Consider the following 17,390-nt stretch of genomic DNA (forward strand, 5'->3'; position numbering starts at 1 on the left):
TATACACACATACAGAGAGCATAAACAGGTGGGAGTTGTCTTACCACCTCTGAGAGGCCAATTAATTAAGAGAAAAAAAACTTTTGAAGTGATAATCAAGCTAGCCCAGCACAGACAGACAGTTAGATAACAAGTGTGAGAATACTTACAAGGGGAGATAGATTTCAATGTTTGTAATGGCCCAACCATTCCCAGTCCTTATTTAAACCGGAGTTGATTGTGTCTAGTTTGCATATCAATTCTAGCTCAGCAGTTTCTCGTTGGAGTCTGTTTTTGAAGTTTTTCTGTTGTAATATAGCCACCCGCAGGTCTGTCACTGAATGACCAGACAGGTTAAAGTGTTCTCCCACTGGTTTTTGAGTATTTTGATTCCTGATGTCAGATTTGTGTCCATTAATTCTTTTGCGTAGAGACTGTCCGGTTTGGCCAATGTACATGGCAGAGGGGCATTGCTGGCACATGATGGCATATATCACATTGGTAGATGTGCAGGTGAACGAGCCCCTGCTTCAGACAGCTTGATATTACAGAACTCACAGAGAATGTGGGAGGGAGAAGAGGTAGACCCACTGTTATTGCTGATCACCTCTCTTTTTTGTATAGTTTTCCTATTTTTAGTACTCTATTTGCATCAATCTCTCTCACCTGGTAACTGATTTTTAGGCCACAATCAGTTAAAAGTCTCTTTTTTCTTCTCTGGCTGCCTTAGAGGAGATGAAAGTAAATTGCAGATGGAAGCAAGTGCACTCACTTTCATGGGATTTTGAGAACAAAATTAAAATCAATGTTCAATAGTCTTTAGGGTTCTTCTCTTGGCTTAAAGAATAAATAGGCTGGATTTACTTACCCACGCTGTTATTTTTGTAGGGGAGGGGTAGGGCAGTTTGGTGGTAGGCCAGGAGGAGTATCATTATAGACCACCATCCAAGCTACATCCCTCTCCACCTTTCCTTGCTCCTTTGCAATTTTCAGATCTGATCTCCACTAGATACCAGTGGGGAATCTGTGTGCATTTAGCTCATTATTTTTAACAGTAATTAGTTGCATAACTTTATCACACCTCAATGGGAGAACAGGCCCTGTGAGTTTAATTTATACCTCCCATGCTCTCTTCTGGTTCCAATACACAAAGTCCAGTCTCAGCTCCACCTCCAGTTACCTCTCATCCCCCAAGGGAAGTGTTCAAATAACAGAGATCTCATCTGCTCCATGAAATACAAATCACATGATACTGTGCATCATATAACCTTATATCACCAAGCAGAGGCTGCTATCATTGTGGCAAATGGGGTGGAAGGACTCTCCTTTCCTTCAGTAGGCTTTGGATCAGGACCTATGTGTGTAATATGCAAGGACCATTGATTATTAAACAAACATTCATCATCATCAGGAAGAGAGTTGGAGGTTACATGTTCCATGGCAACACTTTCCCCGTTTACATTCAACCACAATCGTGAAATAAAGTTGCTATACTGGGCAAACAGAATACAAGTTTCGCCATATATATAAAACCACTATTAAGGCTGGCGAGTGCTGAAATATTATTGTACAACTAGTCATGGCTCAGCAGCAACACTGAGATGTATTGGTAGGGAAAAAGAGTGAGGTGTGCCTCGAGATGATGGTAATAGACAAAGGAAATTACTACATTTGCCTCTGTGATGCTATTTGTGTACTTGGCAACATTCAAGCCTTGGCCTTGCATGAACAAAGAAAGAAAACAGAAGTAAGAAAACAGGCTAACAATGGACAAAGCATGAATTCACAAGTGGCCTTGTAAATAACATGTAGTCAGTAGATAAAGAAATAGTAAGAAGAGTGATGTGTGATAAGTATGCAGCTGCAGCTTTGTTTACTGCATATTTTATAGCTTGTGGACAGTTCAGGATTTGTTTATGCAATGCATATGTGTAAGTCTATCTGATTTATGATATGCTTTTTGGAGTTGTGGTAGACCCCTATGTCCACCCCACCGTGTCTGAGCTGGATCACCTCAACGTGGTGGTGTTGTATGCCACAAATAAAAAACAACAACCCTCAGTGATTAATCTGGATTTGAGCTAAATTCTTGAGAACCGAGTGGAAAAGGTTTTGGAGAAAAATACCAACATCCAGAAGACCTCTCTCTAACTTCATTTTTCAGGTGAGGTGTTTGAATCATCACTTCTGCTCTTACGTTGACTATTTACTGTAGAATACTTTGTTGGGAGCCATCAGATGACAACCTAGTCAAGTGATCAGGTTCGGATAAACTTGGCTGACTGTGTATTACTGAAAGCAGCAAAGGTGAATAAGGAGCACGAATAATTATCCCATTAAAATCAGAGAGGAGTGCTGAAGCAGAAATAAGTTGTTTTCACAAAGTGCTTTTTTTTTTCTTAACCAGCAAAGTATTGCAGGGTAAATGCCCAGCCACCAGTGCATAGGGAATTGATCACACTTCTTTCTCCCCTTGGGAGCTGATGTGCAGCTAATTCCTTCCCCATCATATTATGAACAATTGCCCTCACAAGGGTCAGACATGATATTTCCAGAATCCAAAGCTGGTTTTAGTCAGCTCAACACACCAGAAACTACTTTACTGAAAATGACAAATGGTTTGCTGAGTGCAAACACTGGCAAAGATGCTTATTTACTACTGTTGGATAGTTTTCCAGGTTTTTCATATGGAAGATCAATAGACTAGACCTTAATTTAGTTTAGTTTTGATGGAAACTACATTACTGTGATTTTAACTTCATGTTTACTTTGTTCATTGCTGCTTTTTAATAATCTTCTCCTCTATAAATTAGGCAGAAAGACCGTGGGGTCCTGCACTCAAACTACTATTTTATTGTGGTTTATGTTGTAAAATTGGTGCTTAGCCACTACAATTAGCTCTCTATAAATGCCAGTAGACAGAGATAGCTACATTGGAGAAATCTGTGTGTCAGAAATTTTCCAGTCCAGAGCAAAAGAAATTCACTAGCAAAACATTCATTTTGTCTAACAGAACCAAAGCTACACATTTTTTTATATGGTTTATTGCAAACAGAGACTGAATCAGTTTTGAACTCTGTAGTATACAATTGTATTCACACTGCAATAGATTCTTTCAACCTGCAGAAGTGTATTGTTGGCTTCATGTATATGCTGCATGCAGTCCCATGGTGACCTTAATCCAGGACAATCTGCTTTTATATTTTTTCCAGTCTCTTAACCCTCCCCCATTCCCCCAGTAAAGAACAGAGATTTTAGGTTTCCATCACAACTTCTGCAATTGGTAAACTCTCCCCAAGGCAAAACAGGGTCAGAGTACATCAGAACAGGAACCCTTCTCTTCTCTCCATACACTTAAAACACAAACTTGCCACACAAAACTGACAACTGCAAGTGACCATGTTCAACACAGTTCAATTAGTTCCTTTTGATATATGCTACAGGATTGGCCATGTTATCCCTTCAACTTGCATAACTAGCAGGCACTCAATTCAAATTGAACTCTCCTGGAGTGCAGCAGTCCCCTCCAAACCCTGCCACCACAAGGAAGCCTCCCCATGAGTGCATGTTAGACAGCAGGCCCAACAAGGAATTGGGGAGGAGCTGGAGAAAGGAGCAGAAGCTATGGACCAAACAGCATTGCTCCTGGATGGTTTAATGAGCATCTCAGGAGTTAGCCCGCACAAGTTCCTAGGAATGCCTGTCTGTGACTGATACTGTGCATTTTCAGGGGACTCCACTAATTACACCAATCTACTAGAGGGGAGTGGGGGCAACCAAGGCCTCTGTGGCCATTTCCTCCCTATGCACAGCTGAAGGTTCCCATCCCTCAGATGCTGGGAACCGAGGGCCTGTGAGATTGTGGTCCTCATCGAGTCCACATGCCTCTAAATCTCTTTCACACAAGAAGACAATTCCCTGGAAACTTTAAGAGGTCAATTTTGAGGGATACCACTCTGTCCCACCTGCTATAGGTTACTTCACTGGGGAAGGGGGGGGGGGACACAGGACAGCTAACCTTGTGCAGGTAGCTTGTATCAAGTATGGATGGTGCATCTGGGAGTAGTTTTGTGTATGTGCATATATTTACAGTAGCTCTGTTTGTATTTATTATTACTATAGTCACTAGTCTTAGGACCATATACTGGCCTACATCTGTGCCTAGAACTCATGTTGATATCAGACATTCCACAGGCAGGACAACATGTAGTTCTGTGTAAATTGCAATCCACATTTCTCAGATAGCATCACATTGCGTAAAGGTGCATTTGTGTTAATCGTTCCACTAGTTAGCAGTTCAAAAGGTTTTGGAGTCACCATGCTTCCCAAGTGTCTTGACATTACTCACATGGTATATTTAAAGAAATGCTCCTTTAGCATTTTTATGCTAGTCTTGTTATGGTGGAAACCCTCATTTTAAGACTAGACGGGGTCTGTCACACACTGACCTGGGTGTAGGTGGGTGGGGGGTGTCTGTGCACCGCGCAGGGGGAATAGCTCGGGAGAGCTCCCAAGCGTGCAGATGTAGCTTTCCCCCTTTACAACACAGGCACTCCAGCTTATGGCAAGCTGTCTCTTCTGGCTCGGGCTGCACATTGCCTCATTGCTTAGTGCTCCTCCCTGCCTCCTTTGGATGATTTGGAAAACTAAGAGCAAGGGCAGTGTCTGCAGGAAGATTAATCTAGGGACAACATTTGGGCATGGCCCTTGCACAGCGTCAATAAACTTTCCTCTACCATTGCATTCTCCCACGCTGCTTACATGCAACTATCCCCAAAGTGTCAATGTACAAAATATCTGAAAGTTGTGGATCCCAGGTCTCCCATGACAGCAGTAACCAAAGAGCATCCTTGTATAATCTTTGTAATACTTTGAGTATTTGCTATTGTCATCACTGGGCTGTAAGACACAAGCATCATATGATTCCACCTGCTGTTTGGATGAACGAGCAAGTCCATCTAGCACAAATACTCAGGCCTGCTCAATTAAAGTTTGGCTTCCACAAATAATCCCCTTTATGACTGAAACTGGCTCTTGAATCTTCATGCTGATAAAACTTGCTGTTATGAATGTTCCCAGAAAGCCAGCACTAAATGAGCATGAGCATGGCTAAGGAGAATTCACTGACAGAGTCAAGTGTCTTGGAACATTATCTTTCTTCTCCATCTAGTTAGATTTATGTCACTAAGAGAGCCTGCTCAGAGCATGGGCGCAGGGAGGATTTTCCAACATGCTATATTGGATTAACTCTGCTCCCAGTTAAGTGATTTGGAACAGATTTGGGCCAATGCTAAGTGCTTTTGAAAGTTCCATTTATAAGCTGTACTGGCATTTATTTCGTATAGCCTGGTTAATTCATTTGTAGCACGAGAGCTTGTGAGTAATGCAGAACCCATGCTAATAAACTTTGCACCACAGTACATCATGTATAAGGTGTGTGCATACATTCACACATATACGTATCTATATATATCTAGGGTTAGGCTGATCCATAAGGGATATGTGCAACAGAGGAATCCCAGGAAGGGATGGACTGGGTCACAATTCACTCCTTGATCTCCCCGCCACCCTCTCTTTGAAGGGGGGGGGGAGAGGGAGTAGGTAACTTACTTCAGTCCTACAAAAGGTATATCTTGCAACCCTCCCTTGTGCTGACCCACTTCTACTGACGGAGCAGGGGTGAGCCATGACTCCCGCTTCGCTGGCTTGAAAGGGGGATACCTGATGTACAGCACTCGCTTGGCAATTTCCAACCTCTGGAGATGTCCTACAGAATCGGACAGAGTGGGTCCTGACTTCTCTGACTGGCCCTGTAGAGCCAGAACACAATCTAGCCCCTATCCCACACAGCCCCTATGTAGTGTGTATACAGCAGTGGCATTCATCCTTCAAATCACTGGAGAGCCACTCTGTCACTTAAGAACTGCCATACAGGGTCAGACCAAAGGTCCACCTAGCCCAATATCCTGTCTTCCGACAGTGGCCAATGCCAGTTGCTTCAGAAGGAATGAACAGAACAGGTAATCAAGTGATTTGAAGGCAGACTGTCACCCATGAAATAAACAGATTCAGAACAACAAGGCATATTTTATGTGTTTATTACAAAGCCACAGCTAGTCTCCTCATTATACCAGCTAATTACAGATTACTATTTGAGCCCTAAAGTTTAAGGTTCTATGAGCGATCTGGCATTCAAATTGTGTCACCTATTTAGGTAAGTCTGGCTCCATGTCACAGCCACCCAGATCCTCTGTGACAATCTGTTTTAAATTGTTATTTTGTAACCACAGCCACTATCAGAGGAGTGTCAGGACATTAAACAAAGCCTGTTCAAACCAGAGAAAAGCCTACAAAGGGCTATCAGAAATCACATGTGGAGCAAGGACCTGAGGTTTGACATCACTGTTGTAACTGTATGCCATAGAGTTTTGCTCTAAGGGGCAATTTCAGCTCCCCCAGCTGATGCTCCCCCAGGGAGCAGGACTTCTGATGTGCCATTGCATTAGGAGGGGACTGGATCTGGGTGAAAGGTTATGCAAGAGAAGTGCACCTCTGCATGGTGAAGAACATCACTCAATGGGAGTAGGATAGAGGGGAGTCAGGACAAGATAGGAGGATCCAGCACCGGGCAGGAATAGCCTCTGTAGAGCAGATCACAATTGCTCTGTATTCTGAGACAAGGGGAGATTTCTTTTAAACTGCAACCCCTGCACTGGTACATCCTGGCAACTCAGGAGAGACACACGGTGTTGCAAACTAGCCCAGTAACCCACTGTGCAGTCACTAGTCTCTTGCAAGTGGATTTAGCCATTGGGTCCCAAGTGCTTCTAAGCCAACTGGGTCTGGGTAGAGTCTAGTCCCATTTCTAGCTCTGGGACTAGCAAGACCTTTTGTCTGATGCTGCATTAGACTCTGAAATCAAGGTTCCAAGACCTCTTGAGTCCTGCAGTTGCTCACAGATAGTCCTAGGCTTTGGGCACTCTGGGTTTGCTCACTTAACCCCTTTGGAGACATCATGGCAGGTGAACCAAGAACACAGGCCTAGCAAAGGAATTTCTTAACCACGTTGACTTTACTATTCGAGTACTTGAGAGTTACTAGTCTTTGCAAACAGCAATTCTCAGATGTCCCCTCCACTAGTCTGAGCTCACCCCTTCTGAGAGCCCATGGCTCAGTGGTACAGGTGGCACAGAATCCCTCCTGCAAGTCCTTCCTGATGGCAAAGGTTGGCCCCCACACCACAGAGCTGAATCCCGCTCTTAAACAGGGCCTTCATCTCTATGCCACATGCTTGGACTGTGAGGTTCCATATCCACCACTGGTGTTTATCTCCCCGTACCCCCCGTCTTGCAGGACTCTGTGTAGAAAGACCATTGTTCCAAGGGGATGGGCAAGTAGTTGAGTGTCAGAGTAAATAGCCCAGACTGAGAACAATCAAGGCTGCCGTGATGGCCCTTCACCGAGGTTTCAAACACTTTTCCCAGGCAGGGCGGTAGTCTGGAATGCAGCGTAACAGGCAAGTCTGAACTAAATACAGCCACAGTGCCAACATTTCAACACAGGTACAAACCAGACTTCAGTGTGACAGTCATATCCAATTTCCTCACACTGGGCTCAAGTTTTGGGCCTAGATGCATTGCTGCACACAAGTGAATGTTCTCCCTTAGGAGGGTTAATATTTAGTAGGCATATCCTTTCCTACGTGCATTATCACATACTCCAAAAGTGCACATGATTTCTTTATTAAATAAAGCTGTGCCAGAATTACATGTGATAGACCTCAGAATGGATGGGAATAAGGCAAACAGGATTTTAATGAAAGTACATATGCATTAGAGGTTGAGCCGATTAATTTGGGTTACATTGAATACTGAAGTGTCTATTGACTCAAGAATTTTGAGTATGTTGCATGGCTCACAACTGTTTCCATTTGCAATACTGCAGCTATGATCTACTTGAATAGGAGCCTCTTGAGTGCATCTTCAAAATACTTGCGTTCTGTGGATTGTTGTTTGACTTGCAAATTAGCCACATAAACGTAGGGTGAGCATTTCTAATGCCTGAACTGCTACTAGTGAACGTATGGAAGAAAAAGTGTTTGTGACATATTGACATGGTGCCAAGTTACATTCATTCAAACTTCTATGACTTAGAGCTGGGCTAGGTTTTTATTTATAACAGGCACTGGCAGCATTTGGATAACCTCACATCTTTGAGGAACAAATGCACAATCCGCTTAAACAAATAAGCACAACATTACAGGAGCACAAAGCAAACAAAACAAAACAAAACCCTCCCACACCGGTCAGAGCTTTGAAAGTCTCTGTAGAATACCTTGCCATTTTCAGTGGAGAGAGAATATGGACTTGACTGTGGAATTCTTATTCACAAGATTTCCATTGAAATATAAGGACATTTTTGCCAGGTAGATAGAAAACAAAAGTGGATTTATTTATAGGAGCTAAAGCAAAGTTTTATACAAAAACAGAAAGGTGAAATTGAGTAGAACCAGGCTCAAAGTAAACTAGTAGAAGACCTAGGTATAAGATATACCAAACTAAAGTTATGTTGAATTAGGATTCATTACCATGGGCCTGATTCTGATCTCTTCCCAGGATAGGAATCAGAAGAAACTTCACAGAAGGCAGTTAAGCTAAATCAGTGCGAGAGAAAAGGCATCAGGCTCCATGTTCTTATCTAAGAGTATGAAAGAGGACAAAGAATGGGGACAACAGAACCTAAGTTTTCAAAAATAACTAGTGATTTTGGATGCCTCAATTTCAAGTTGCCCTACTTGAAACATCATAAAGGGCTCTGATTTTCAGTAAATGCCGAGCGCTCACCCTATAAAACAAACAAACAAACAAAAAAAACCAGGCTTCTTAAAATGCATCTGGTATAGCCCAGTAATAATAGCAGCCACACTCACAGTTAGGCCTCCTATCTACCATCACCAAGAGGATAGGAACCCAAAGAAAGCAGTAATAACGGCAGCATTGAAGCAAGTTGTATGCATGTCAGTGAAATGACAAGAATGCAACCCATCTTACAGCCAGGCTATGACACGGTGAAGGTAAGAGTTGGCTTGCATAGGACAGCCACAAATGAGGCATTCCTTTTTTTGCACTTCACTAATATGCCTGCCTCATGTACCAGAATTGTGACAGAAATGCACTCTATACAGAATATGGAATTCTCTAGTTTGGATTTATTAAAAGTATCCATCCCAAGCGCTAACCACCATTGTTGAACACCTCCTTGTTGGTCCAGATTCTGATCTTTGTTCCTTATACTGAGTAGTACCTTATTCAGTGAATAACCCCAGGGAAGTCAGTGGGACCACTTGTGGAAGAAGGTGCTTCTCCCCATGAAGAAAGGGCTCAAAGTCTGGCCCATGATGTCGGAGAGTGGCTCAGAGCACTGCCCCCTCTTGGGAAAGACGGATTTGTTTGATATTGGACACCTTAATTTCATCATGCTGATAAGTGAACATTCAGCAAGGTTCTAATGCTGGTGGAGTGAAGGTCAGTATAGTTACTATGTTTTTTGCATAAGACATGTGGGAGCAGGATGACATCTTTCATAAATTCCCTCATGTTAATTAATCTTCCCCCTTACAATTGTTTGGAACATGTTTTATGCTTCTTTCATACTTCTCTGGAACCCACTGAGATTAGAGATGTGACAAACACATCACCTAAGGCAGGAAGCAGTATAGCTTAAGTACCGAAATAAATCAGATGACAGACATCAGCATGAAGAATATTGAACCCAAAAGAGCCTTTAATGCATCACATAATCAGTGCCCAGACAAAAGGTTTTTTGTTTGTTTGTTTTTAAGCTGAACACAGACACAATGAAAATAAAAGCAAAAGCAGCTGGCAATATTTTGAGCTGCTTCTACTGATCAGTTGTGGAGCACTTTTGTCACTGGAATTAACCACATTCCTTCCTTATTTACCATAATTATCTTTTGTGGATTATCCATTTGGTCCCTGTAAGTACTGGGGAAAATATTCTCTTAGCAACTATAAGCATGTATGTTGAAAAGATTAGATTTCAGTGTGGAACACCAGGAAAACTGACATACGAAAGCAGAGCAGCATGCTATGTACTGGCCTCAGGGAGGAGGGGAAGTTATACCTCTGGCTAAAAATGATAAATTGAACAACAGCTGTAGTGAATTTGTTTAGCCACTGCAAAGACACTGATACAGATTTCTGAAAAAAACCTATTGGATTAATCAGGTGACGGGCAGTTGTTCGGTAAAATTTGCAAAATCTCTTAGTTGGCAACCTCATGCACAACAGAGAAAAACATAAGAGGACACAAAACATGCACTGTTAAAAAGTATTTGAATATATTGATTTTTCCTGCCTTTTTCTCTACCTTGATCATTTCCTAACAGCTGCTTCTAACATTCAGAAATATTGAGGAGCACAGATATTTGTAGCTGTACAAGCTAAGCTTAGGGTGATTATCTTTCATGCTTTACACTGGGGGCTGAGCAGTTGCAGGAGTCAGAAGGAAGTTTCCCACTAGGTACAGCACTATAGAAATGACTAGTTGAATTATGGATACTTCTCTTCTTCTGAGAAGTGCAGTTACTGGGCAGTGCTAGAAGCTCATTCTCTGTCTATTTCTTACTTGTATTACAGCAGTGTCTAGAAGCAAACTTGAGTCCAGAGCATACTTGCGGTAGCTATCATACAGACAGAGACAGATTGCACATTGTTCGGGGCAGGGTGCAAATGGCCAAGATTTTCAGGAGTGATTTTAAGCATGTCAATTTTTGGTCATGCAACTTGACAAACTTTAAAGGGGCCTGGTTTTCAGGAAGTACTTGTCTGCTCTCTGAAAATCAGGCCCTTTTAAGATGTCTCAAGTTGCATGACCAAGAATTGAGCCCCCTGCCACCCCCCCAAATCCCTAGTCACTTTTGAAAGTCTTGGCCTAAGTGGAAGAGTCTTATTCTGTGTGTGGGGGAATGCAGCACAAAGATGAAGTGACCTGTTTGTGGTTTCACAAGAAGTCTGTGGCAGAGCCAGGATTTAAACCCAGGTCTCTTTAGTCATAGTTCCTTAACAACAAGGCTATCCTTCCTCTCTAGGGCAGGTAAATGCCTGAGTGTCTACCTAGGTTCTTCTACTGCACACCTCACAGTATTAGGAGTATATAGACCAATAATACTTACAGCACTTGTCAGTCCTAAATCTGAAAGTTCTTCACAAAGGAAGATAAGTATCATTACCTCATTTTACTGATGGAGAAACTAAGGCCCAGAGAGACAAAAATACTAAGTGACCTGGCCAAGATCCTATAAGAGTCAGCAACAGAGCTGGGAACAGAAAGCTCTCTACTTCCAGTCCTGTACCCTACCTACCTGAGCACCTTCCCTCTCTAGATTAATCAAATAACATTATATGGATGAGAAAACCCCATATCAAAGCATCACTGGAGCGAGATGACAAAGAAGTTAGTGCTAACTAAACTGTCCCTTCTAGAGATATTGGTTAAAATCCTCTTTACACTGTAAATCCTCAGAGGGCATTCTGTCACCCCACCAAACAAAGCATGGGTTGGCATAACTGCTATTGTCTGTTTGGTAGATGAAGAAATGGAAAACAAGAATACTGCAGGTCAGGAATGAGATTAATTATCTCTGTCTGTGTACTGTGGAGCTCTAACCAGTCATAAGCACTAAGAATTCATATCTGCATCTAAAAAAAAGAGAGAGATCAGAATTCACATCTGCCCCACCCAGTCTAGCTATGTGATCTGGGGAACATGCACTTCCCAATTCCCTTGCAAAGCCAGACACACCTGTATAGTCTAGCTAAAGTAACAATACATCCCTCTTTTGTTAAGAGTTTGTCAGTTTTAGGTCATTTACTATTAATAATTTGTTAATCTTAAAACTGACAGACCAAGGACAATACAATTGAATTTGATGATGGCAGCCTGATTCTCACGTGTGCCTGCTTTATTGTATTATTTGTTATCTGATTAACATACTTAGTATTTTTATTTCTAGTACTGAATAGTTAACGCTGAATTACCCATTCTTCCCCTCCCCCTTTGTATTTTATTTGAAAGTTGTGGACTTATAGCAACAAAAATACAAGTGATATGATGGTCTCCAAATTCCAGGTGATCCTAAATTCAAGACTGTCTTTCATGCCGAAGTTTGGCATTGCATGATGGGTTAGGGCCAGATTTTCAAAAGCACTCAGCATTCAACAGTTTTACCAGAGAACAATGAGGGCTGCTGGCTGCTATGCACACTTGAAAAATCTGGCAGATGAGCTCTTCTGGAAAAAAAATAAATCTAGCCCTAATTGTGCTTGCTGAGTATTTCTTTTTAAAATATGACCCTTAAAGTCTGTGTGAGAAATTCTGGTCCAACGAAGTCAATGGCAAGACTTCCATTGACTTCAGTGAGACAGGGCTTCATTCTGGAGATACACCAAAGCTCAAAATGTTACAAGGGTGCTAACACCCAAAAATTCAGATATCTTTTGGCTAAAGAGTGGGTTAGAAATCTCGTAACAGATTTTTTCTATTAAGTGTCTGGCACATGCTGGTTCTCTAGAGCCACCACAGGATCATAGTAGCTTTTCACAGTATTTGGGAGCTTTGTGTTTGTTCTCACCTCAACTAATGAAATTCCACTGTCGGGGTAAAAAAGCTAGGCAATCAGTCAGGGAAACCATGCTTATTTCTTTTGCTTGTAATGAAATCAACTCTGTTTTTAAGATCAAGTTTCTCATTTTAAAGCATGGGAGAGTTTACACACTAGACTTCGCCTAGTTGAGCTTATTGTGAATTCAGACAAGTATTGGTCCTCAAGTCTTTATGCTGCCTGAATCAGTCAAACGATCCTGCATTAACGTTCAGTATTGTTTCAATGTATCTAGACCCAACTATTTTCATAGGTTTTATGGCATACCTCCTCCAGCCTTAGTTCACATGCCAATCTTTCCCAAAATCATTCTTTAACAGGTGCATAAGTAGCTGCAAACATGAACCCAAATCCTTTCAAGAACCTCTCATCTAGAGAAGGCATTTGACATACATTTTCATAAAGCGATGGATCTGTCAGTGCAGCTTCTTACGAAGTCAATGGACCTTAGGATGTCACTTTCAGCCTCAGGTAGAAACCACTTGATTTTTAAAATGCAAATATTTCCCTCAGATGAGAGTGTCAGCAGTATGGGGAGTTGTGTTTGTCCGACACTGTCAGAACCTTCAGTGTTCAGAATTTTCTGCCATTGTGGAGTTGCGTGCCAGTTTCAGTAAGAACTCACCAAAATAAGTTACAATATAAATAGCTAAATTGTAATCAAGGCATTCAGTCCAAGTGCTGGATGTGCCATACTTTAAGAACAAGTTTCTTGCAATTGTTTGCAATACAGTGGAAGTACACCCTATATATTTTTATATTCTTAGTAGTACTCTTCCCCTACCCCATACCCTTCCAGTTAGTCATAGGGTAGGCATCTTTCACTGAGCTTTGCCCACACCAAACTCCAGGGAACTCCATACAGACAGCTCCTAGTACCTGTATAGAGCCCCTTTGAAGCTACTGACAGAGTTAATTTTAGGACAGGGTACAAGAGACAAGTTGATATTCTGCTTTAAGCTTTCATCACCCCTTTATTGTGTGGAGTACCATTGGACTGAATGGTACTTTTCATCTCTTTCTTCCAGACATTTGCACTCATCATGCCTCCCCAAACAGGAGGGCCAGGAAGTAACATGCCCAAAATGTCAACGCTACTAGTATAACTTGATGTATAACAAGTCAATGCAAAGTTTACAGCAGTTGGGCACACAAGTACATCAGCCTCTAAGAAACAGTGTTACCTGCCTGGAAAGTAGAATACCATTGCTCCACCAGATTGTGTCACCACAAAGCTGGCTACTGCCCTATTAATTCAAGTTTTTGTCCATACTCCAACGTATTCCCATAATGGAAGAATTTGTTTTCCCACTCCAGTGGTTAGGGATATTAATGGACAACTGCCACCAATAGTAGATTGCATGGAGTCACGTCATGGCTTCACTCATGGACCTCTGAAGAAATTGCTCCTTCCGTTATGGTGACTAAGGTCTCTGGCAAAATTCAGATCCTTTTCTGTGTCAGTTCGGAGTAGCAGAAAAGCTCTGTCTCCCTCTTCAGGACACTGTTTCTACAATTAAAGGTTTTTATTTTGTACCCTTTTTCCATGGGGTGAATGGTATGGTTGTTTTATATCAGAGCTAATACTCTATTTTACAATATACAAGCAGACATTGTAACAATTATTCTGTAATTGGGAAATTAGTAGTGGAGGATGCCAATATGCCTTGGGTCAGACTCACAACTCCAGTGCTAGAGGTCAGTTATAGCAGCTCCTGTGCCAGACCCTTCCAGCCTCCTGTGAAGGGGAAAATGGCCAGGGTGCAGCTGCATCGAGCAGGTCACTGGCACAGCCCCTTGGGGCCTTGAGCAACCTGGGATCAATAAGACTGGCCCAGCAAACAATAGTCTCAGAATCAGGAGGGCACGAAGATGCCGTAAAGCTACCTGTGCTGCCCACCTCATGCATCCTGTGCCAGCTCTGGCCCCTTTTAATGAATTTGGTTCTTCATTTCTTGCTTTCCTCCTTTTTAGCAGCCTGTGAGTAGATTGGGTTTGTGCTGGGGTTGTATGTTTTTGGCTGTTTCAGGAAGTAATTGTGTGCACAGATACCACACCTGCTCCCAGAAGAATGGCTCTATTATACCCTCTTAATACAGAGAAGTCCTTTCAGAGAAGAGCGAGTTCCTAAACTTTACACTACTAATTTCCTAGATTTGCCTGTTCTACTCTTCACTAACCAAGCCAGTTCTCTGACAGAAGAGAGCTAATTTAAAAATCATTGCAAGAACAGTTACAATGGAACAACTGAAAGGGTGACAGTCTGACAGCACTAAGCAGTCTGTATGCAAATTGCAGGCTTGCCACAGTGTTCAGGCAGCATCTCCCTCCCTAACTAATAACCCAAGTGACAGATTCTGCCTGGCCCTTACTATAGTACATAGTGTCTGAGGGCCAGGCAGATCTGCAGATCCTATGCAATGTCTACTCCTGCTCTTGGAGCACATAGTTCGCCCTCTGTACCTCCCATGTGGGTACATGCCAGTACATCCCTTCCTCAACACCAGCCCATGGAGCAGTGCCAGCACACCAGGGCAGTCTGCTGCTTTCAATAAAAGGCATTGCAGAAGATCTACCCCCTTTGCATGCTGGGAAGCAGAATACTTCTGTGGAATGAAGTTAATCTATGGATATGTAAAAATCCCATAGACTAACCCAACACCATTTGGATTTGGGATTAGCAAATCCATGAGACTGTTCACATGAGTGAAGTGCTCCTCATCATGGCCGGGGGTTGGGGGGGGCAGAATCAGGCTTTTATGAATATTGGATCCACTAGCTGGTAGAGATGACGCTTGTGCTTCCTCTACTGTTTGCAGATTGAGAAGCAATTGAAGCCTTTACCATACTGAGGCATGGACCTGTGCCAATATCAGTGGAGGCAATACAAGAGCTGGGATGTTAAATTCTTGATCCTATGTCGGCACCTTTCTCCCCTTCTATGACACCACCACAGTTTAATCTCTGGAGGCACGTGGGCTGGAACACCCATACATTTCTGAGAAGTAACTGTGGCAGCAGGGGTTCTCTTTTAGGACCTCTTTAATTAGGAATTCACTCTCCCTGTTGGTCTGAAATAGCCTGAATCTGCTGATCACCAGGGCACACTGCAAAGCTCCTCTTTTTGGGTAGGCATTTGGGGAAGGCTGAAGTGTGAGGTTTCTTTTGGGAATCTCACGGGTAGGGAGGTCTTGTTGTGTTATATTTTTTGGTGCCTGGATCATTTCTGTTAGTCACCATTTGCTGCTGTTTTGTGATTGCTTTTATTGTTAGGGATTGTATTTTTACTAGACATCAGGGCTCCTAAAACGCGGGATTGACTCCTTTTACGAGGTTTAAATCAAAATGAACATAAAAACACTAAGGCTTAAAACCCATGGACCAAGAGTTCTGATTATGTTGTACAGCAGGGTGGGCAAACTACAGCCCGCAGGCCACATCTGGCCCACCAGCCATTTTAATCCAGCCTTCGAGCTCCCGCTGGGAAGGGGGATCTGGGGCTTGCCCTGCTCCAGTGCTCCAGCCAGGAAGCGGGGTCAGGGGCCGCTCTGCACAGCTCCCAGAAGCAGCAGCATGCCCCCTCCCCCCCCGGCTCCTATGTGTAGGGGCAGCCAGGGGGCTCTGCTCCGCATGCTGCCCCCACCCCAAGTGCTGCCCCCGCAGCTCCCATTGGCCAGGAACTGTGGCCAATGGGAGCTGCAGGGGCAGCGCCTGGGGACGGGGCATCACACAGCAGAGCCACCTGGCTTCACCTCTGTGCAGGAGCCAGAGGGGGGACATGCCCCTGCTTCCGGGAGCCACTTAAGGTAAGCGCCACCTGAAGCCTGAACCCCGGAGCCACTGCCCCATACCCCTGAACCCCCTGCCCTGCCTCAATCCCCCTCCTGCCCTCTGAACCCCTCGATCCCAGCCCAGAGCACCCTTCTACACCCCAAACCCTCCAGCCGGAGCCCTCACTCCCCACCCCAGAGCCCTTACCCCCTCCCCCTTCCACACCCCAACCCCAATTTCATGAGCATTCATGGCCTGCCATACAATTTCCATACCCCATTGTGGCCCTCGGGCCAAAATGTTTGCCCACCCGTTGTACAGTGTAACATGAAAAATAAACCCTTCAGCAGCAACTGCATTTCTGTTTCATCTGCACACTCGTTTATAAAAAGTTGAAGTCATATATTTGAGTTGTACGCAGCAAAAGCCTACTTGTGTTTTCCTTTTCAAGTCATATGTAATGTCAGACGTCCCCAGCAGCTCTGACCAAGAGACCAGACCCTGTGCTTTGTCTTCTCTAGTACTTTGCCGTCTCTTCTTCTTCTCCAAGTTATATTAAGGGTACATAGTGTATCATAAGTGGAACTGGAGTCACAGTGCCCACTCTGGAGGGACTGTTATTGACAGTTACCAGGAAAACAGGAAGTGGGTGGAGTTGGTCTGGAACCAAATCAGCCACATGGACACAACAGTGCACAACATTTAATAGAATTCCATTTGTTCAACTTAACCTGCATTCACCTTCACTCTTGTAATTAATTAAGCAGAACATATAAATAGGTACACTTAATATTTTTGGATTTGTATTAAACCTAGTCTTAACATTTATTCTTTACAAGAACGTTCCTGCCAATTAGTTGACCCACTAGAAGATTTGAGGAAAGCAACCATGGCAGGGGCATAAACACAGCTGAAGTATATTACTTTTATTATTTCACTGAATAGTGATTATATTACA

At 43.1% G+C, this 17,390-nt stretch overlaps 1 long non-coding RNA gene across 1 annotated transcript in view; it reads left to right on the forward strand.

The window, feature by feature from the left end:
• Positions 1-1,793: 1,793 nt before the first annotated feature.
• Positions 1,794-17,390, forward strand: part of LOC101936399 (uncharacterized) — a 120,078-nt gene continuing 104,481 nt past the window's right edge. Inside the window, exon 1 of the long non-coding RNA XR_010590374.1 lies at positions 1,794-2,143. This is a non-coding gene — a long non-coding RNA (uncharacterized LOC101936399). The remainder of the gene's footprint in view (positions 2,144-17,390) is intronic.

The sequence above is a fragment of the Chrysemys picta genome, chromosome 9 (genome assembly GCF_011386835.1).
Source record: "Chrysemys picta bellii isolate R12L10 chromosome 9, ASM1138683v2, whole genome shotgun sequence".
Classification (NCBI taxonomy): domain Eukaryota; kingdom Metazoa; phylum Chordata; order Testudines; family Emydidae; genus Chrysemys; species Chrysemys picta.